General features: G+C 45.0%; 1 protein-coding gene across 2 annotated transcripts in view; it reads left to right on the top strand.

Moving 5' to 3' along the window:
- Window positions 1-23,932, top strand: part of LOC142573155 (uncharacterized) — a 731,380-nt gene that overhangs the window by 308,915 nt on the left and 398,533 nt on the right. For both annotated transcript variants that reach the window (XM_075682709.1, XM_075682708.1), the window contains exon 3: window positions 10,293-10,336. The gene's annotated coding sequence lies outside the window, so the exon portion shown is untranslated. The remainder of the gene's footprint in view (window positions 1-10,292; window positions 10,337-23,932) is intronic.

Here is a 23,932-nt window from a genome sequence, read left to right as displayed (position 1 = left end):
CTTCTCCGGAAAATTTGGCTCGCCGGTGTAGGATACCGTACAGTATGCGTATGGTTCCCTGTGGACCAGGCGTCTCACGTTTTCTTCGACAGTGCTTCGGTAGCCACATTAGGTGCGCAATGTAGGCATTAGATTGCGGCCAACATGTTTTCCTTGGCGTCTTTTTTTTTTCATTTCCGTGCCCCCACCACACAAAAGAAAAAAAAAACTGACTTTTTTCGGCGCAGCAAATTGTAGCATGGTGAAAATTCGATTTTGTTACTTCTTCTGTTGCGGAAAGTAATGGCCACGTGATACTTCACTTCCCAGGTGCTCTTGTACTGTTGCGACAGGAATTGCTGTCGCCCTCATGTTCCTAGGGCAATAACGTCGGAACCGTGCGCCGCATGCTGTATGTGCGAGTGAAAGCGTAGGGGGGGGGGGGGGTGGCATGGGTGAGCCGACGATGGTCGCTCAGTCATGTGTGCAGAAGCGAGAAAAGCAGGGAGCAAGCTTGCCGCCTCTTGTCGCGCGCGATACATCAGGGGGAGTGGAGGGAAGGGGGGCTATGATCTGTGAATCTGTGGTTGCGCTACATGTTTATCTGCCTTGTTTGACGCTTTATATACAGTGACCTTTTGCTAGATATATAGATTTATTTGGGACTTATACGTATACTTAAATATCTTGTTGCGAGATTTTGTGTATACGTGCAGTGAACAATGTTTCCAGTGACACTTCTTGCCATTTTCCAAGCTGTATCTTCGCATTTGTACATTCCATTGTACCTTGGCATTTCTAATCTACGAGGGTGAGTCAAATGAAAGTGAGTCAACCCATCCCGCGCAATGATCGTTCGGTTCATTATGTGCGCAGCATGCGCGTAGCACAGAGGCACCTCTCATTTATAAAGTGACACGCATGTGGGAAGGTAAATGTTCTTTAGTGCTCTCATACACGGGTTGAACAAGGTTGCGCGACATAATGGGCACTTCGAAAGTTGAACGGCGTGGCATCGTGAGGCTTTTACCAGCTGAAGGTCCCAAATTCCCCAAAATAATATACTCGCCGTATGGCTGCCGAGTGCGCTGAACATTGCATTTCATTGGCCGCCGTAAAGCGTTGGAGCAAACGGTTCAAAGAAGGACGTGAAAGTTGCGAAGACGATACAACCGGGCCAAAGTCACCGTGCAATCACCTCAAACACAACTGCAAAGGCTGATGAGCGGATTAGAGAACAACGGAGGATAAGCATCGATGAACTGGCAGAGCGTGTGAACATCAGACAGGGTACGGTTTACACCATAATTGAGGAACATCTTGGCTATCGGCTCTTGTGTGCGCAACGGATACCCAAGGTTTTGAACCACCGCTAGAAGACGGAGAAGTTCGGCGCTGCCTTGACTGATCTGATCCAATATCACAATGAGGGTGACGACTTCTCGTCTGCATTTGTGACCGGGAACGAATCATGGTGCCACTACTACTAGCCTTAAAGACGACGCCAATGCTTACAGTGGAAATACTTGAATTCACCACCCCCAAAGAAAGCAAAGACACTCATTTCTGCCAGAAAGGTGTTGTTGGCATTTTTTTTTTCGATCGTAAGGGGCCATTAGTGATCAAATTTGCTAAACGTGCAGACACTATCAATCGTTTTCCGCTATTTTGAAACGCCGGGTCGGCTGCGTGTCGCAACCATAAAGAAATGACAAGGAAAATTGACCAGTGGGGTCATCTTCCCCCACGACAACGCCCGTCCCCATGTCGTTGATGTGGGTAATACAAAGCTGGTAAAGTTCAACTGGGAAAAGCTGCGACAACCGCGATACAGTTCAGACCTGTCGCCTTGCGACTTCCACATTTTGGGGTATTTGAAAGAAACAGCACAAGGGAACCAAATTACTGTTGGACGATGGCGTGAAAGAGTCAGTTACAGGGTTTTTCAAGCAGCAACCCAAGGTGCTTGATCAAGCGACTCGTTAATCAGTGGGACAAATGTCTAAATGCTCATGGAGTGTACTTTTAAACAAAGTACCCCGTTTGTTGTATATTTTGTAGAACTCCGGCTTTTTATATTGCTCTGTGTAGCGACTATATTTTCGGTGCAATAACTCACAATATGCGACTGCTGACAGCTGCTCCTGCGCAATAAATTGCAACAAAGGGCAGCCTCCTTGAGATTTTTTCCTGGCTGTTGCATATGTACGAAAATGTAAACAAGGCTTGAACGACAAAGTTTCGTTAAAGCAATTGAATTCAACTTGTTCATTTCATGGCCTTTACATTTTTTATATCAGCGGCATGCACTGTTTTGCTGGTTTCAAACTGATATAGTTCTAAAGTTCGTGTGACGTTTTCTTTACTTCTTTATTCGACAGAAAACATGGAAGCATTGATTTCATTTGTTTCTGGCGCAATTTTTGAGAAATACAAGTACATTATTTTTATGAAAGAATACATATTTTACTTGTATTGACCGTACATAGCGTTCAAGAACTCGTTTGCAGCATCCTTGGCAATGACAATGTAGTTATTATTCCCGCATTTGATCCCTCGACAAATTCTATAAGTTGAAGGCCAAGCTGCAACGTGACCCCTCCGAACGAATTTGTCGCTACGCCACTGCGGCTCCCCTGTTCGGATATGCGTCGTGGAGAGTTCTCGCGCGAGCGCTCTCCGTTATGTTAAGCGTGTGGTTTGCGTTTGTCTTGCGTACGTGGTTTGCTCGCACTTGCCGAAGACCTAACCATGGCACGCAGTCTTGTCCTCACGCTTACATGAAGGAATGACACGAATGAATTCGGTCAAGTTGTGCTTGATATGCCATCCACGCCTTATTTACATAGGCGTCACGGTTAACCTTCTAGTTTAGCGTGATAGTAAGCGTGGTACCTTTGACACTGTGGGACCCGCAGGACCGCGCCATTCGCAGCTTCCAACTCCCTCCCTCCCCTCCCCTGGTCGCCGGCGCGACACGGAAGAGTGCCGCAAATCTGTGTGTTATTAGACAGAAGTACCCTCTCGACGTTTCTATTTCTTGTTTGTAGATACTCGGCTTATTTTTTCAACTATAGTTTTCCTAAAATGTTGCACAGTGCTTGCACAGGAGATCATGCTCTCTCTGTGGTGCACACCAAACAGCCAGACCAGCCAGAGCAACCGTCAATACCACCTGCCCTCTTTGATGCATCTCTATATGCCAACTGGACTCCGTCAAAGAGAGGCGACTCTGCTTTATCGCTTATGGCTAGGGGTGGCTTTCACGAAATCTTACTAATTTCGCATTGGAATGGCCGACAACGCTCTCTGCAATGCCTGTCTTTGGGAGGAGACGCTGGAACACATTCTGTGCGACTGTCCTGAATATATTGTTCAGCGACAGGCCCTGGAATCCGTTCTAGCGCACCTTGACACTAGACCATTGTCCCTCGACACGAGTTTCACACGCCGCCGACAGAAGACATCGCAGGTGAAAGCGACGACGGGACTACTTCGGTTTTTGAAAGACACGGGATTCGACAAGCGGCTGTGACAGTGATATCGCGTACCATGCCAGATTGATGGACTCTAACGGACGATGTGTGTGTGTTCTGCTATGTGCTCTCTCTCTCTTCGCCTTCCCCATCTTTCATCGCCCCCATCCCTCTCCCATGTGTAGGGTAGCAAACCGGTTAAGCTAAACTGGTTAACCTCCCTGCCTTTCCTTCTCCACTTTTTCCTTCCTTCCTTCCTTGCCCACTGAGTTGCACTGGCGCAATGCCGTGAATCTGAACAAATTACCGTAGGGGGATGTCCTGAATTCCTGGGCATTAATTTTGACGACAAATTTAATCGCGATGTTAGCTTGCTCCGACGATTGCAGTGCAGAGGTTTAGAGCAACGTTAGCATTGTGCATACAATATCATATGAAAAGCGCCTGACAAGACGACAAAATAATCTGGTCTTAGCACATACATCTTATCCATATTTTCAATATAATTTTATTTCACTACAGAATCGTTTTTTGACGTTTGCCGCAGGCTTCTAGATGCAGTGGACATTACTTCGTCACCTGACACTTGTGGCCCGCTTGAGGCTGGACGGGTAACCTTTTTCTAGCCCGTTTGTCCCCTTCTCGAGTAGCCTATAGTGTTGTACATTTTTACTATGGATTATCTAATCTTACCAGAAACGTTTGTTTGTTATCTCGAACGTAGTCTTTAGACTAGTTCTTGATATCGAAGGATTAAGTCCGAGCCTGTGCTTACACAGAAGCAGCTCGCGGTATCATTCAACGTGGTGGCGCCATCTGTCTTGGCTATGGCATGAAAAAGAACGAAAAAGCCCGACAAAACATTCCGCGCATTGACAGGTTGCGTTACCATTCTGTTGCAGTGAAATCACTATTTTTTTAGCCTTGTTATGGCCTTCAAATCACTGTGCTTCAGGCACCATGCGCGAGCTTCAGCTCCGTTCGGTTGTGCTTCGATGGTCGGACACGTCAAATTCCAATGATATATATATATATATATTTTAAGAATACTTAATGCACCCTACATGTGTGTACTTCGAGTGGTTAAAATATTGACGTTTTGACAACCCCGCATTTCTCCGTAAGAAAGAGTGGCTGCATTTACGGCGAAATAATCAGAGAGGTGCTCAAAGTTGCACCGGCAGCAAAAGCGTATGGCCGACACACCAACAGAACCGTCCAAAACGAAGGACTGCTCGGACAGGACTAATAGCTGATACCATGCAGCTTGGATACCAAGCGCTCATAAAAATTTTGATGTTATATGGTTGGAAACCTCTTTTTCTTTTCCTAGGCGTTGACTGTCGCTATGGGCAGTCAATGGCCGCATGCTTTCGCGGTAACCTACTTTGGATCAGAAATGAAACAGTCCGCAATTGCTTTTGATTTTCGTGCAACAATTGCTTTCTTTTATGAAGGAGTGATACTTCATTTCCTGCTGTTCTTGTTCTTCACAGTAACAAATAATGAAGCGTTCGGACGTACCGACAGGTGAGACATAGAGCCGTCCAAATGCACTTTGCCCTAATTGCCAAGTGTGGATGAAGATTTTGTCGTAGCAGAGCTGAGAATTACGGATACGAGGCACGCGGCAAAGTTCTCTTTCGCGATAGCGACGAAAGCAGAATTGGCGCAAAATGGACGAGCACGCCAATCTGCCGAGCGGGCCGAAATGACAGTCATCCTCCGGACGGATCAATGCGGTGACAGAGATGGCGACAAGGACGACGTCGCTCCCTTCGAATCCCCGGTAGTGCGTTTTATGTGGGAAAATGACAGCGCACTGTGGAAGGGAAACGCGCCTGCGCAGCCGACACCCCTGAATGCTCCTTCTGCGCGCCTCTGCCAAGAATTGCCGCTTTCTGCGCACGTGGCCTGCCCCGAGCGCGCAGGCTGAAACATGAAATGGCGCACCTTCGCTTTGCTGAAGACGTAGCGAAGGAACGCAGACGTGGGGAAAGGCCTTCCATCTCCGTCACGGGATTGCGTCTCTTTGATTGCTTTCCCGCGCGCACTGTTCCGTGTTGCGCAGTACGTCCCGAGCGAAGGCTGTCTTTCATCACCTCTGTCGACACGTGGCAGTTTTATTGAGTCGCTCTATTCTTACTTGCGTTGGTAAAGTGAGAAAGTCGCTTTCTTTCTTTTCATTTTGTCGCGCTGAGAATAAGTCATCTATGCCTGCTTCCGATAAGTCGAGGAAGAAGCGTACAGTAAGCATCAGTTACGTACTTCATTTTTCATAGTACCAGAGTTTGTCAAGGTATCAGTAGCAGTATGAGTAAAGCTGAATACTAGGGCAAGTAAAGGACAATATTTTCAATACGCCACACTTGTCATGAGGGCATTAATTTTTACTTAGAAGCGTACATCTATCGATATACATGCTTCCTATAGACTGTTTCTAGAAACATCGCCACTCACTCAAGAACAACTTCTCTGTTATGTACATATTGTCGTCCGCAGTAGTCAACAGCATCATCATCCTTGGCCTCTTTATGTCCTCTGCAGTAGGAAGGCCTGTCCCAGCCATCTCCAATTACGCCTGTCTTGGGCTAGCTGACCTTTTATATTTGCTGTAAACTATCTCAATTCATCACAACCCCGAGTGCGCTTCTCTTCTCTTGTCAACGATTCCGTAAATTTCGCAAATTTCGTAAATAGACCACCGCTTATTGATATGCTATCCATAAGGACACGAGCAGCATTCTTGGTGTAAGCAAACGTTGTGGCGGAGGTCTCCGTGTTAGCATTGACAGTCTCACGTTCATTACGGCGCAGCTAAATCTAAGCTCACAGCTTCCCGCCCCCATTGCCGGAAATCAAACCATCGACCAGGTGCTCAGCAGCAGGACCCAATCTCCACTGCCCTTCAAAGGCGGGCATAGACCACCGGATATCCGCCGTGCGATGCACATTACCAGCCCACTCGTTTTCTTCCTCGCCACAGTCGGTAACACAAGCTGCAACAGCTTGCGGCAACTCATTGCACATTGTAATTGTCTGTGGAAAACAATTACTTTTAATAACCTTGTTGCGGCTCAAGTATTCGCCAACCTCCATGGCATGTTAAACGTGAACAGCTTAGGAGGAGGCTTTAGCTCGGGCCCGAACTCTGACGCGGCCTATTCAAATACATCTAAAATGCAAAAACATTTTTATGAGATAACGCCTGGACCGATTTTATGAAATTTGTTGAATTTGAGAGAGAAAAATAAATTCTAGTGTCTGCTGGAAACGGAATTTCTATTTTGGGCCTCAATTTTATGAAAATAATTTTGAAAAATTCCAAATTTCCAAAAAATAGAAGCACGAAGTTTGCAAATTAGCAGCTCTGCATCAAGGACGGATATCGCGGTTCTCTAAGCGGCATCCATTAGATCATTCAAACCGGACAAATTCAATATGTCAATTTATATCTTAAGTGAATTTGTTACGTTGTGTACAAGGGTTCTAAAAAAGCTCTATTTCCATATTACTACATTTTTAGATTCATGTGTAACATATACCTTTTGTACGCTTTTGATGTACTATTGGATGCAATTAAGATAGTTGTGATATCATATTTTATTGCATAGCTACAGAGTTGTAAACATTTCGCGTTTTGAAAATTTGTGATTTCGCCCATTTTTAATAGAAATTGACTGCATGAATAAAATAATTTAAGCAAACAGTCACTAGATCGAAAGTTTTCCTTATATATGCTACAAACCACGTCAAATTTGGTGCAGTGGTTGCCGAGAAAAACGAATTATCCTTTTACATGTATTTAGACGGGAGCACCCTAGCTAAAGCTTCCTCTTAAGAGTAGCACAGGCATGAAAACTGCTGCTATTGCGGCGTTCACGTTTAGCGTGGATTCACAACTACAGCCTAGTCAGCAACCTTACCTACTTCATAGCATGTTGTCGACGGCTAAATGCGGAATTCCCTGGCAGAAACTACAAATCTTTATCTATTCCCGCTTTACCGGAACAGACCTGAACGAAGAACTTATGCTTCATAAAAGCTTGTCATGTCATTTGTGGCATCAATTTTTGTTAGCACGGGCTAATATCTATGCACTGCGATAAAGAGTTATTACTTATGAATAGTGAACATAGGAAGTTGGTGACAAGAATAAACAAGGAAAAAACTATGCACGATTGGCGCTAACAGACAAGAGGTAATTTCGAAGCTGGTCACCACCTTTGTGACAGGCTATAGAATACGGGTTCACTGTGCATGTCAAGCAATGACAACAGCAACAAGAAAAACAATGGACAAGAAGCAACACAACAACCACTTCTTAAGCACCCATTCACATGTTAACAAAATATTGTGGAGCGTATTCTACACGTGTGTCATTGCTAAGAAAAATCGTAATTCCTTAGCAGACGAGGAGATGGATGCTGTCCTCATGAACCTGCCCCTTAGTTTAACGTATCTTGTGCTTCGAATTTGTTCCACCTTCTTGCAATTTCCATGCAGTGAAAGACTATTGACTCATAGTGGCAATCGAGGAAGTGTATAACAAGCGATAGTCCAACTTCATTCTAAGTTATGTGCACGCTCGCGGCGCCTATAGTTTTGACACCGGCCGGTCTGGCTAAGTTAAAACCGACTTCAGGATAGTGGTTAGGGATAAAGTATAGATTAAACGAAGTCAAAATAGTTTGTTCGCTATTGTATGGTTTACTGGCGCTGGATCTTGAATAAGTAATATTTAACGTCTTTCCAAGCTTTTCTGGTGTAGGAAAAGTGAAAAGTGGTGTCGGAAAAGTGAAAAGTGAACTGCCAGTTAGGGAATATTCTTTGAAAGACGCGATGCCCAGTAAATTGAAGGGTTCAATACCGCTTATTCTTATTCTTTCTTTTATCGCCAATGTGGCTCGCGGCCCACCCACGCTCAGTCAACGATGACTACGAGTGAAGCGGTCACGTCGGGTCACTGGATGCAAGGTCCATGCTAAAAAAATCATTCCTCAAATAAAACAGTGGGGAGTGGAAAATTTACTCGCGTATATAAGGAATACCTCGGGAAAGCAAAGAGTTTTAAAACAAGCTGCAGGTAGCTGGTAATTTTTCGTGTAAAAAAAAATTCGTAAGACAATAGAGACGGCTTTAGTTACACACATTTTCATTGTATGGTTGCTAAACAATAATAACGTTTCTTTTTCAGAGCACAGGCCTTGTCCAAGGGGAGGAAACTTCGTTCTGAGCATAAGGTTATGCTGATAACCCTTTCATAAACTCCGCCTTCCATAGCTGTGTTTTATTGGGCTAGTCTTAACTAAATTCTTACCGAAAGGGCCTTCGTTGCTCTCTGCGTAGTATTTATTTGGCAAACATATGCGCATTTGCGCATTCTCGATGCGATAGCCTTACATCGAAAACGTGTGTATGAGCCAAAACCACGACGAAAACATTTATATGGTTGTTCAAAGATCCTTATAAACCCTTCTTTGTTTCAACTTCCATGCTATATATTCGAACAACGGCGTTTGACTCGCTATGTCAATTTGTAAGCGTGGCGTCTGCATAATACTTTCGTAGCAAGCACCTTATTTCCGCATGGTGAACACTAGGGGCACCGAGAGACCTTCGTTCGCAGCAGTGATGCTGGTAATAATGGCACTTTTATTGTTAATGATTAATACTAATTATTCTGTTATTAATAAGGGTACTTCTAAACATCCAGTTCGCTTTGATATGACGTGCGTGTAAGTGTTGAAGGTCTTTTAGAGATACTAAAGGAAATGTTGCAAGTACTAGTAAACGACGCAAAGGAGAAGTGCGTGCGTACGAGCGAAGGTGGTGGAAGAGGTGGAAGAGCGCGATACAAGACTGCCGCCTGTTGAGTGGTCCTGGGTGTTTGGCACTGAGAGGAAGGATAGATTGAGTTTGCGGGCCTAGCAGAGGGAAGAGATACGAGGAGTTACGAGCCGACGAGGCACATTGAAAACACGCGCCCAATTAAAGTACATGCCGTACCTGCACCGGGAGGAGTCCGCCCTCCGAGAAGTGCTGGCTCCGATATAAATCGCGGAATGTTTCTGGAAGCACATATTCAAAGTGAATGTAGATTATAGGGTAAATGTGAACCCACTGTAAATGTGAAGGAAGTGTTGCCGGCCATGAAATAAGAGCGACTCCATAAGGTGCTCCACGCAGCCATTTATTTGTGCTTATTGAGAGAACATTAACATGAGCGGAAGCTGAGTTAGTTGATTCTTCCCTGTCTTTCCGTCTATTTCTCTTCCTGGGTTAGTTGGTTCATGATTTTACGAGTACGGCTAGCCAAAAAAAAAAAATAGAAAGCAGCGGCAATGAAGCACTTAGTGGACGAGGCAATACCAGCGTAGTTTATGTCCACTTTGCATTTTTGGTTTCTTGTTAGAGTCTGCTGGTAGTCGCTGTGGAATAGCGAGGAAGAAGTGTTTCGCCGACAAGGGTTACGATTTTTCGCAACCACTTTATTACCCTTGATAAGGCCATTTCCTCCATGTAGCCACATGCACTCAAAAGGAGTGTACAGACCGCTTTGCTACTATGTAGAAGCACCAGAAGTGTCCATGCATGCATCTAGGCTCGCCGTCTCGAACACAGCAGGTGTTCCAGGCAGTGAGCCTAGAAGCATGCATGCGCACATAAACTGACAGATTGCGTGCAACTTGCCGCGAGCGGAGATTACTCCTTTCAGCGCCTGCGCTATGCCGGCGAAAGAGGGGAGATTATTCAACGGCTCTGTACCATATGATACCCCACGTGAGTTACGATTAGAAGCAATTAATGGTAAATTTTTTCGTCCTTCTTTTACAGAGGCCACCTGTGAAGGATTTCTATAAGCAAGTCTCCCCATGCAGGTAAGCACGAATACTAAAGGACCATTTTTTGGTGTCAACCTTTCATTTTTATTTGGCATTGATAACGAGTTTCCTTTATATTAGGCAGTGATCACTAATAGCTAAAAGATATCACTGCTCTTATTTCGCTTTCCTTTCTACGCATGCAAGAAGAACCGTTTTCAATATACCTACCATAACTAAAAACTGTTCACGGTTATGAAAAAAAAAACGATGACCGCTATGTTAAATCGTCTTATTCGTACTTGTCAGCTGGTCGCTGACATTCCTCTGCACACCAACGTAATCCCATTGCATTTATTCCTATAACTTTCCTAAAACCTCTATCTGGGACGCCTGCTGTGTTGCAACTATGAAGCCAAAATGCATTCAGTGAAGCAATGAAATTCCTTTTCCACGTTATTGTCGGCATCATTACAGCCATCACACCTAGCTGCTAGAAATTCACTGATTCAGTAATTCAACAAATATTCTTATTACTAAGAACACAAAATTAAATCATGACCCATTTCACTCTGTAAAGGTGAAGGACTAGCGAAGCTCTTTAGCACGCGACACAGAGGAGCCACAGCATTTTGAACAAAAGTCGAAGCACATCTATTGCCCTGATTGGTGGTCAGCATGATGATAAATAAGCGCACATTCTCGTATCACCTCTGGTATTAAACGTGTAAGTATTTCTGTGCCTACACAATGAGAAACATGTACGTCATGTAAGACGATGAATGACTCATACCTCCTTAAGCAATGGCTCATAACCTCGTAAGCAATAAAAAATATCTACCTGAGAATCTACTGATATTGAATATGGTGCCTGTTAATAATTGATGTACTGAAAATACATATCCAAGTGATGAGATAAGCTTTTGCAAAGAATGAACAGACTTTGTATCAGATTCGGGAGCTCAGTTTTTTGAACACGCAGATTTGTCGATGGACACGAAAAATCCATGGAACCCTAACCATAAACACGTTCGCTGTAAAAAAGCGCATGAACCATCAAGCCCTTCACTTGAGACTAAGATTTGCAAGTTCATTTCACAAATGTTTTCATAAGCGTGCGTCAAACAGAAAACTAGAACTGTGTTGGTTGTATTTCCATGAAGGGTTCCCGCGCACGTTACCCTTGAAGAAAATGAGGGCATTTTATATTTTTGTGGCATCGATCAAGTCCCTAGTTCGGTGGTCTTCGACGCCGAACACACTATGCTTGAGTTATTAGGAGGCAATTACACCTCGACTAGCGCAAGAACCGTCACCTTATCAATAAACGCACTAGAGTGGAAGGCAAAACTCAATATCAATACAAAGATTCTTATCAAGCACGATGGCTCAAGACGTTTTCAGGAAAAGAGAACGAGAAGCAATGAGAGGAGCCTGGTCAACAGACCTGCCTATTGGGCAACTTTCACAATTTCACGACAAAGGGCGCCGCATGAAGTGGACATGAACAAGTGGATACAGAAAATGCTCAGTTAACGCACACTCTTCGTTACACTTCAGGAGCAATATCGTATTATCGATGAAGACACGGGAAGTGGTCTTCTATAGCCAGCTTTTGCAGCAAGCGGGCATGAAATGGCGATAACTCCGTGAGGTTTCGTAGCTACCACTGTCCAACACTCGTGCCAGATATTTTTGTCCATATCGGATGGTCAGGTTGAGTACACTGTCTTCAGCTTCAGTTTTTATCATAGCGCCTACTACGGGCGGGCTCTGGGGCCCAAGCCCCCTCCGAAGTTTTCCGGGGGGGGGGGGAGCGCAGAGCTCCTGCACCTCTCCTACGATGCCGAACCCTGCCCCCTGCCCTCTAAAGTGTCATTACGAGAGTTCTGTTACCTTCATAATTTGAGGTTTCGTTTGACTTGCCTCTGACTTTTCACTTTGAATTTTATTGTGGCTAAAAGCGCACAGCATGATTGTTAGCGTGTATGTGCACGGCTTTTAATTCATACTTTTGATTTGTTTCTACAAATCCTGACAATAGGAGGAGAAACGCTTCAGAAGCACTCGCGGTGGCTTGTTCATCGTATTTAAACGCGTGAGCATTATATGCCCCATTCAAGGAACCCCCGGACTGGCGTGAGGCGCAGGCGTTTCCACCAATGACGTATTTCGACCAATCAGACGGGCAGCCAGGATCCAATAAGGGCCAGAGTTTAAGAGGCCAAAAATAGTCGCGAGAACACTCAGCATATACAATCAATTTGTCCACAACTAATCAATTTTTTAACGCCTAATACAGCCGAGTGTGAGAAGAGGGCGCGATACGTGCACGTAGTGCACGTATACCGCCCTGTCAGTGACTAGTACTACTGTCAGGTGCGGCGGCGTCGGCCGGGTGGGCGGGAGCACATCCGCCGCGGTCACTTCCGCACAAAGGCTTCCTCCGCATCGAGGAAGCCACAACATTCGCGGAAAGAAAGAAAAGGGGCCCGCGATATACTCTTTTGTCGACAATATGAGCATAGAACGCATACTACTTGGTAATTCTTCTTAGGTTGCACTTCCACTAGGGTGTGTTCCACGGTTGTTCCCTCGATTGTGTGATCTTGCGTGGTGAGATTTTTCTTCGTCAGGATGGCTGTTCTCTGACATCCGGTTTGTGTGTTGTATCCCTATATGCGCAGATAGGTGTGATAATTTTCTTGGATAGTGGTGATATCTGGTTCTTCCTGTTTGGTGAGTTCCTAGAGGTTTATTCTTTTGGTTCGGATAAGGCAACAATGCCATTGCCACAGCTTCATTGGGAGTTCTGGGAATCTCTTCTTGGAATTACTCGCCATCTTGTTCGATATCGTTGTTCTAGCACCGGGCCAGTGATTCCGGTCTGGCTGCATTGTGGAGGTCTTCACGTGCTTCTTGGCGAGCCATGTTGGTGTTGTTGAGTAGCTTTTCTACTGTGGCTTTCATTACGTGTTTCTGCTTGACATAGGACATGAAGCTGCTAAGATCTTGAAGGGTAGCATGAATCGGGGCAAGCTGAGCGGTGATGTGTTGCTGGAGCTGTTGCGTTATCTCTTTTGAAAAAGTGGCCATGGCCTCCTTTATCTGCTTGCGCACCTCCATTGTTAGAAATTCCTTTATTCGTTCCTCCGTAAACATTCGGGTGGAATGTTTGGCATTCCTTGAGGTTTCGAGGCTTTATTGGCGGTGTTATGTTCTTTGTACCTTTGCATGAGCTTATCAAGGAGGGCTTGCTGATTTTAGCGTTGTGCTCACAGATATCATTCGCTTTCCGTGGGTTCTTGTGCACGTATTTTTCCTCCCGCAACGTCTGCATACGTGACTAGCTTTTGTGGGTTGGGCGTGCGGGATCCAGACCGTAATCTCGACCGGGGTCCTTCGTTTGCTTGACCGCTTGTTGATTTGAAGTCACTTCTGAATCTGCGTGGACTGCGTAGTGAGGTACTGCTTGATAGTGCCGCGAAGTTTGAGTCTGAATTTGAGCTCCATCTACGTGGCTGCTTTTGGATCTTGTTTTCCCATTGCAGTCTCATCTTGTACAGTGGTGTATTTGGTTTCAGTGTATGTCGGCACTCCTTTCCTGCTGTCTCATAGTGTTCCTGACAGATTTTACAACTGGGTTGGCAGTCATGGTCTTCCGGTTGATTTTCCATCCTGCATATGCAGCAGAAGTTAATAAGGGGTTTCGGGCAGATATCTTCCCGGTGTCCTCGCTCTCCGCAGGTTCAGCAGTATTGCACGTATTTCCTGTATGGTTTGCAGCGGTAGCCACAGCATTTATATATGGCGTTGTATGAGACGTGCGGCCCGTCGAAATAGATGAGTGCTGTTGAAAATCTTCCCAGCGAGCGCGCTGCGAGAACCGTGTATCTTGCGGATACTCGTAGCCCTTGTAGTAGTTCTTGTTCGCTTGTGCCTGGCTGTATGTTGTAGGTTACGCCTTTGCTGATGCCCTCTAGTGTCTTCACATGTGCTATAACTTCGTAAATGGCCCTTCCTAGCTAAATGCTGGTGATATTAAGGAGCATGTCGTACGCTGCCTTTGGTGTACTTGCGATGATTATATTCTCGACATGTTGCACTTGAATCCAAGTGTTGTCATATAAGTAGTTTTGGGACAACTTGCTGGCTCGGCTGACGGCATGTGTCACTACCACCAATGTCCATTTGGAAAGTTGTAATCCCGCTTTACGTCTGTAGATGATCTTCGTGTCGTCCTCTGGCAAAGGCAGAAGTCTCGGTTTTCTATAATGTGCCATGTTTTCCGCAATAGGTATTGTTAGTCCGGATTGCTGCGATCGAAGTTGGTCTGCTTCCTCGGCTGCGGGTTTTATATGCAGCTGAGTCTACTTGCTTCTCCTCTCCCACGTGTGCCATAGTTCCTGGATGTTTATCGCCTTTCCGCTGCTCTCGTTATACGTTCACTCCGCTGCTAGTTGTTGCTGCTCTTGTATCGTCTCCACATGCATATGAATGCTGTTGTTTTCCTGGTTCAGCTCTCGTGCAGTTCTTGCTGCGTCGGATGTGTCAGTCATTAATATTCAGCGGCAGCGCCGAGTCGCGCTTGAAGAGAGCGAGCGGCGGCTCACGGGATATGCTCCGTGGGTCACGGGTCACAGCCGTTCGGCTGGCCGCTTACTCTTGTAGGGTTAAGTTCGTTAGCGTGGCCTGAAATCTTCAAAAGGCAATAAATGAAGGTAATTCCACGTACCGCTCATAAATTTGATATCCATCGCTTCCACTTCCGCGCCGATTCTGTCGATGCCACAGTTTCGATGAATAAAAGCAGGTATCCGGAAAATTGGCGTAAAAAAGCAGGAGCTTATGCGAAGTGCGTCAGCATTGCATAGCCCCCTAGCGGGCCGTCTATATACACAGGACAAAGTTTATTATATTTGTTGAAGAGGAGGTAACCAACAAACAATCATGTTTAATGGTATGAATATCCTATGCCTATTATGTTGTTGTATCTTCATCTGGCTTGAAATTACTTTGAATGCTTTTTGACGATGGAAATAAAAACTTGCAGACTTAACTGACTCTTTCGCCAGAGTCTTGCATCATCGGTGTGTGAGATCTACATGAATGATATTTCTTCTTTTTTTCACTAGACAATCCTAACGGCTCATGAAGAAAAAAAATGTTGTTATAATTTACAACAGGTATTCGGGACGGAAGCATCACCCTTTGCCTACAGAGGTCATGAGTATATATAATTCACTCAGTAACTGAAATGAGGTCAAGTCATACTCACTCGAAATGGGAATCAATAGCAGTGATGCGCAGCAGCGTTTATACTCGGCGTCACAGTAAAAAAAAAAGATCAAATAAAAACTAGTGGCTGCAGTTTCGCCGAAAAGGCGGTGTAGTAATACTAATAGCAGAGTAGAAGACAATTACACGATGGAAGACTACACCATCGAAAGAGGCCAGATTCTTGCTGGTGCGAGAGGACTCAGGCTGGGAAACAGAACTGTCTCCTAATGTGAAGTCTGGTAATTACGCATATAAGCCCATCACTTCTATGAATAATTTTTCAAGGTCACACAAAGTTTCTTCAAGTGAAACTGACACACAAGTTTGGAAAGCTGGTCGGTCCCTAGCTCCCAACCCCCTCCGGTGTAATGAAAGCTTTCAGCCTATGGTTTTCTATCGTCGCAGCTGTAGTTTGAGCTTGATCTTCCGCATAAATATTTTACAGCTTTAAGGATAAGGATGTTATACATGAGACCCAGCAGCGCTAATAGGGATGCAAGAAGTTTTATTGCGTGCAAGCGGTATATTACTCCGCCACATGCAGGCGGCAGCCCCCAATCTGGCATAAATGATCTCTCGCGGCTTTCTAGACACCTTTTATCATGCCCCGAATACGACGTCATAGACCCGCGTCACAGCCCGTATGACGCCATTCTAACGGTGATAGGGCGTTACTCTCGAGCGGAAGCAGTTCTCGCATGCATGCGCCCCCATCCAATCTTGCAGCAAAACGGGCAACGGGCGATTGTGAACGCGTCTTCTCCCGCCCGTCCCGTCAACGCTCCTGTATAGCTCCGGCGCTTTCGCCAGTCGCCAAGCTTGAAAGGCTACGACGACTGCGCCGCGAAAACAAGAAGTAAGTTTGTAAGGAGCACAAGGCAAGAAGGCACCGCTTCAGTTGACAAGAGCATTATGTTGAGGGAGGGGGAAGTGGACACCGCGAGCTCTATATTTCCTGTATTGTTTAGGCATATTTTTAAACTTGTTTGAGGTAGTATGCATTCATCGAAAGGCGTCGCACGCATTGCAGCGTGTTCTCAGCTTTCGAGAACTGTGTTGCGTCTACGTGTGCGATTGCTTCTTATTGAAATTAGAAAACGTGGCCGAAGCGCTTACTTGTTTTCCTTTATCCGACCGCGACAGATTGTGTTTATCTGTTACTGACAATTTTTTAATATAACCGAGGACAAATGTTTAACAACATGAAAATTCGCTTACACAGTGTATTTTAGCATGGAAGCAGCGTGCATATGGTAAGAAATTCTGTATCCAGTATGTGAATATAGCTTAGAAAACATTTTTGCAGATTCAAAACGTGTATTCACAAGGTCAAGTTGAAGTTAAAGGTTATTCTCTTAAAATACAGACAATGCAACTACAAAACTAAAAGAAAAATACAGCGTTTTGCGGACTCTTGTTCATAGTTGAAAGCAAGTTTCATACCGCACTCGTCGCAGCTCTACTTATTAACGCTTGTTGCAAAACCCTAAGACCCAGAGTATCGTACCAAACGTTTTTCGCCCCGGTTTTCGTTTCGATTGAGTGAAAACGGTTCAGTTCCTATTCAACTCCGGAAGAAAAAAATAACGTTTCAAACCGGTTCAAGTTAATTTGCATAATTTTATAACATTTACACGTAAACAGCACAAATTTATCTTGTGGAAGAGCTCGACGCTATGTGAAGCGGAGCTTTATTGAGTGACAGAGAGAGAGGAGAATGTATTTAGGAAATGCAGAGAGTCATCCAGCGGGCTACTCTGCTTAGAGAAAAAGAAGAAAATGAGAAAATAAGACACCGAGGAATAACGGCGAGGATAGAAAGTAGGATGTGATTACACACAACTTCGCGCTCGAAGCTTTTCGCAGCTTTTAATGTAAGGGTGTGTTAAGTAAATATTCTACGAGAGCCTTAATTTATTGGGTGAATTCATTGATTTTTCCGGTGGACGGCCCTCTACATTTTTAATCTGAACAGCCTGTTGTTATTTGGTGCATAGGATGTGATCAGTGCCGGCCGTTGAATATTATAACAAGAAACGGGTACATGTGTGCTCCACTCTCTCGGGTACTTTGCACGCATCAAGGTCTGGTGAGTCGACGCGTCAGATATGATGAAAATGTTGTCGCGCTAACACAACACCTAGCCTGGCACCTAACGCAGTACGCTGAAAGCCGTACTAATGGTGCCGCTACCTGTAGAATCACGTGAAAATGGTGCGTATTTAGAAGTGCGGTGGCATGTTTGACCCACGAAGTGCAGGCAGTTCATGGATGAAAAGCTCCAGAAAAGGTGGCGAGCCTGAACCGAAGCCGACCTTAACGTTCTTGCGAAGCTGTCTTTGCCTCTCTCTCAGCACATTGCGGTAGGGGGGTTCCGGTCTCACCTCTCCGTGAGAAATATACGGTGTGACCGATGTGGGAATCGAGCCCCCGGCTTCGAGCCCATCAGCCGGGTGCTTAACCGTTAAGCCACGATGGCGCACACGCTTCTCTCGTTCCAAAGCCAGCCAGTTTTTTTGACGAACTTGGAGCGCGCACCCTGCACCAATTTGCCTTCATTGAAGTTAATGTCTGGAATTGTACATAATAAAACCACGACACGATTATGAGGCAAGGCGTAGTGGGATACTAAGGATTGATCTTGACTGCCTGGAGTCCTTGGACGTCTACCGAATAAACAGTACACGGGTGTCGTTGCATTTGACTCCCATGGAAGTGCGGCCACCGCGACCGCAGTTTGATCCCCTGCCCTCCGGGCTTATCGGCGCAACCAACGCTCGGACGGCGAGTGCTGTTTTCGGTCTCAAGGAACAAGCGTGCTCCAAGCGCTTGCCAGATATCCTACCTGAGTTTTTCTATTTTTCTTTTTGTGAATTTTAAACCGGGCGAAGCACGGGAAGTGGTTGTCTTCGTGCGTCCCTCGAGCTTACCTCCGCTCACCCTTGCCACTCACGCAGCGATATCAGAAGTCCGATCGCGCTTGGTGATCTGCTTCGGTTGTCGTCTCAAGTATGAAGATGGGAAAGATAAGACAGTGAAGCTTTATAAAGCGTTCTGCGAACAGGAGATGCAGGAAACCAGGTCAACCAAGCAATAGACGAAGATGCCTAAATCGAGTCATCAAATCGAAATATTTATTCCAACATTACAAATCAAATGCATCAGATGCAATGTTGACGATGACAGGTAAAAACCTTTCTTTAGGTTAGAACGGCCCTGCATCCTATGCACTTGGAAGAGCAGAGGTTCCAAAGTACAAAAATGGTCAAAAGAAGCTTGTAAAGAAGGCAATGTAAGGTTTCCAAATCAGTTTTAAGAGATGCGCGATATCGCAGATTTCTTGAAAAATTGTTTAGGGGAGAATATGTTACATTTGATATAGTAACACCTAAGTATAAGAGCGCAGAAAAGCCTTAAATTCTGGAGGGTTAATTTGTGTTCACATGTGTTGCGCGGCTCTGTGGTGTGCTAACGCCGGATTTTCCAGTTGTGAGAAGTTTTTGAGGTTTGCTGATGACAGCAGGTAATCACAAGTATTTCGCTTTATTTTCGGAGCAGGTATTCATTTTGCATGAGTAAACCAGTTCCGTGCACGCCTCAGTGGACTTACATGGGAGCAGTGTCGCTCGATCCATTCGTCCTGACGCCAGCCCATTTGTTATCGGTGAAATACTTGTACTAAAGGGCTTGTGTGCGTGTTTATTTGGGGTATACATTTTGTGCACTCTTTGTCAACATATAGAACCAAGGCTAGAGTAAAGAAAAAATGTCACAGCCATGATGTTTTATCAATTTTCAAGAGCAATGACGGCAAAAAAATGCACGCACGCAATTTCTTATTGCGTTCTGATGCATCATTACTGAGATGTACTGACAAAGGTTGGAGCTATTTTATATAAATTTTGAGCGCGGCAGTGCTAATACGCTCAGTTATCTTGCTTTAAGCTCAACTTCGGTGTGTGCTAGTGTATGAGCACCTCTGGTATAAACGAGGCGCAATGTAATTTGTTTTGTCGGCAAAATGTATTTCATAATCCCAGTAATACAAGTATAGAGTATGTAATGCTAATGAGGTGCGAACTGCTAATACCCGTTGGGATGAAGAGTGCTTTTAATTTTTTTAGGAATAGCTGCTTGATTGGGTTGCTGCTGTATCAAAACATTGTCCAAATACTCGTCGTGCTTATCTATTTATATGAATGTGACGCGAAGTATGATGACAGGCAGATTATATGCACTTGTAAGCGCTGCAGAAGAATGCGCGCTCATTCGACATGTAGTTCAAATAATGATAGCACTTATAGGCTGCTTCCTGTTCGTGCAGATGTATGTAGCCAGATTTGTTTACTTCTTACTTCTCATACTGTCAATGAAATACATGTATTGTACTCTACCATCTTACTGTAAGCCACAAAATGTGTCGCCGTCATAACATGCCTGATAGTCACGTTCAGTGTGACCAATCCGTGATGGGTAATTTTCGCATTGGTTTGGATCTTCTGGAACCTATGTTCGTTCATTATGTACGAATTTCAGTTGTGAATGAGAAATGCTTCTGCAGATTGATACTTTCGCATTTCGTAGAGGTCAGTCTTTTTCCAGTACGGAATGTGTGAATAGAAAGAATAACGTTCAGCGTTTACTTGTGTTGAGCTTTTGCATACTGAGAAATCGGCCAGCTTTTACTTGATGCACTTCACAACACACGAACCAAACGATTGATGGTGCGAGGAACTTTTCTTTATACTACCCCTAACTATATCTGACGACTAGTTGAACTGTAGCCCTAAACTTAACTACAAGTTAGGAATTTCAAAGTGACTACTTTCGCGAAATGACCAAATGTAATATATCACCTGCGAATATTGGTAGTTAACGACGGTTTGCTATATAAATATTTTTCATTATAATTGCTTGGCACCGGCGTGTACAAGTACTGTTCCAGTGCTTTAAAAATGAATAGAAGCTTCCAAGATAAACGCTGCAGAGACAAAGCACATCGTAAACCCGGCACACTTCGGCGGGTTCTGCTCCGCGATTTGGCCTATGTCGCCGTCAGGCCAGCGGACCTGCAAGAGAGCATGAACACAGTCTACTTGCAGGCGGAAGCAGGGTTTCGCGGCAAGCTTCCTCCTCCCGGGGGCGCGCCCTCTCCCTCTGACCTCATCAGTGACGTTGGGGAGGCATTGTTTGGTTTGTGAAATATTGCCAATTGGATATCCGGCAATCACCAGTGGTGGAAGCGGTGCGGCCGCAGCATATCGGCATGGCACCGATTGTCCAAAGGGACACAAAGGGAGTTTCCGCACCCTGGTGCAGCAATAAAGCCACTACGCCACAACGGCGGGTCCCCTTTGTCTTCTTATTTAGTGAGAGATCGCAATTGAGGGTGCCGTGTTAGACTGCATATCTCTGGGACAGGCCCACTTTGCCTAGCACTTTCCTCGTAACAGGTTACCCTACGCAGAAACTGAGCAACATTGTACCAACTTCATGATCACCCATGTTAATCAAGATTTAAAATTGCTTAACCAAATTACAAATGCTGTTGTCATCTTATTATACAGCACATGAAAGAGCCACCTATTCTTACGCTTGTTTAGCATGTAGTCGCTGATGACGTCGCAATGCGCGTTTATCTCGCTTGCGCTCGTACGCTGCCTGTGCAGAAACCAGCAATCGCCATGTCATAGGCTCGTCTGGAACAGCCTGCGTAAAAATCATGCCATTGCGGTCATAGGATTGTCGACAACGTGGTTGTCCTAGTACTGATGTTGCATACGGATACGCTCGCAACCAAGGTAAATATACCTGGTAGCGAAGCTTCCATAGGAGCCCATACGTTCAAAACATGGCGGTCCGTCAGTAGTTCATGGGGCTTAGCGCCATCTGTATGTGGTGAGAACACTTCGGGCGGAAGGAAAAAATAGTGTGACGCCATGTCCGTTAAAAGCAGAAGTGACGTAATCTTGTTTTCGATGGCGCGAATATTTGTTTTGTTAGCCTGCCTTTAGAGCTATATATTCAAATGTCCCGCCATTCAACTTGATAGGCGTTTTGAGCTTTCAGCGCGGAAAGCGATGCAGGGAAAGGCCAGCCGTACGGTTGTCGAAATCGCACCCCTGCACAAAACATACTTTATTTGGACGCCGACGAAAGCTTTAGGTGTAGAGTGCTGATCCCATCGTCGGATGCCAAGCCCGTCGGCCAGCGCAGTCGCACGAGAACAACTACACAATTATCTGGCGGTCGTCACTCACTACTTTTAACTGAACAGATTAAGAAGCGATGAAGCTACCCGCGTCGCCAAATTCAGACAAACTTCGACAAGCAAGAAAGCACAACCTGTGAGGGGGGGCGTATTTCAACAGGTGAACTTTACGAGTGCGCCTTTCTGCCCATTTCAAGACACGCATTGCATTGCGAGTGATAGTGGCGTCAACGCCCCCTGTAACAATGGGCGCTGAAAAGAAATGAATATATTATTAATAATAAAATAAATAAACTTGGATTTTCTTAACTCGTCACGAATATATAAAATTGACCAGGAATTTTATTTTCTTTGAATGAATCTAACTGTGTCTCGCTTGAATGAAAAAAAGGCTTTTTTCTTTCCCAATGTTTGTTCCCACCAAACATAGTCGCGCTTCAATCACTGCTCCCATAACCCCCCTTGCTGATGTCGGTGACAATCTGTACTGAACAGCGTTTAGCCCGAAGCTTCGCGACCTATTAGGATCGACCTTGCTCGCAACCGCCACAAACATCTACTCAACTCACAGGAAGACGCTGGTCCACCTGGTGTCGTTTTGCGAAACTGCGAACAATGCTGGATGCCCACGTACCTGCAAGATGCTTCGCCTAACGAAGATGACCATACTACGTGCAATCTGCAAAAATCTTTTTATTCTTACGGCTTCGCTGCAGACTGAAAAGATTGTTACGTTCCGGGTCAGTTCCGGTTTCGAGCAAGAACATGTCTTTCCAGTTTTCGGTTTTCGTTTCAGTTTCGGTTCGATACCCTGATAAGGCCGGTCATCGGGGCAGTAGTTCAAATCGGTTGTGCTGTAGAGTCTGGCTGACTTGGCTCATGGAGATAACTAAAAGAAAAAACAAAAAGCTGCGGATATTTTACTTCCCACAAACGCAATCTGATTACGAGGCTTCTCGCAGTGCTGAACATCGGAATAATTTTCACCACCTTAATTTCTTTAACGTGCATTTAAATAAAAACACTTGAGCGATTTGCATTTCGACTCCATCGAAATACCGCCGCCGCAACCGGACATCAAAGCTGCGACCTTCCGCTTGGTACTGCAACGCGGTAGTCACTACACCGCCACGGCGGCAACAGTGGCAGTGTAGTGAGCAACAATTTGATTTCGTTCGTGCATGCGATAATTATAGAACTTATTCTACTTCTCTCACTACTGGGACTACTACTACTGTTCTGTATGAAAGCCACTGACCGTGCATCATCCTCTCTAATTACCCCGCTCACCACTCACTCGATATCTAAGAGGGCCGGACACGAACGAGACGGTTCCACGTGATTCCTCCTGCTCTGCCGTGATTCCTCCTTCTGCAGCGGGCGCAGCAGAACTGTCCCGCCATGGGATGTTGCGGGACGGATGGCCACCTTCGAATGTAATGGCTGGAACGTTGGACTGATAGTTCCAATTATTGTTGGCATGAACAATCGTATGCATGTACGTGCGTCAGTTTATCTAAACGTGGTATTCGAATACATCTCAATGAGAACCAAAATTATTAATAGCGTGGATCATCTCCTTAAATGGAAGAAAAGTGAAAGAAAGGTTCGAATATTTGTTTCATCGAACGCACCTGAATTTCGCTGTTCTTGGAATGGCGTGTCACTTATGCTGTTTCACTTTTGCGTAACGGTATAAAACTGTAAAAGTAAGCATGTCACTCAAAATATATAGCGCCTAATTCGCAGATATATCGAGATGATAGCCAAACTTGTTTGTTTCAGCATATCCATTAAATTTTTGTCACCAGGACTATTTGTAGCTTCTTGTTATCCACCTCGTAATTCTGTAAAAGTATAAAATGGTGGCTCCCAATCTAAATGCCTACCTCTACAGAACGGAAAGTCCGTCGGTTGATGTAACTGTACGTGCTTTCAAAGCGGGTTCTGCCCAATGACGCAGACAAAACATAAATCTTCTTTCCACGCTCTTCTTACCGGTTGTTTTTCACTGGGAAGTTAGCATTGGCAAAAATAAACAAATTAATGTCCTACATAGCGTTTCTAGTGCATCGTCATCAGCGTGAATGTCATTTCTCCTATTTCGAAGCCAGGCAAAGAAAAATATTGATTACTCTCGCCCTGCACAATATATATAACTG

The sequence above is a fragment of the Dermacentor variabilis genome, chromosome 2, assembly GCF_050947875.1.
Source record: "Dermacentor variabilis isolate Ectoservices chromosome 2, ASM5094787v1, whole genome shotgun sequence".
Taxonomy (NCBI): domain Eukaryota; kingdom Metazoa; phylum Arthropoda; class Arachnida; order Ixodida; family Ixodidae; genus Dermacentor; species Dermacentor variabilis.
Note: the sequence above shows the minus strand (reverse complement) of the source record. Positions and strands in the feature narration are given on the sequence as shown.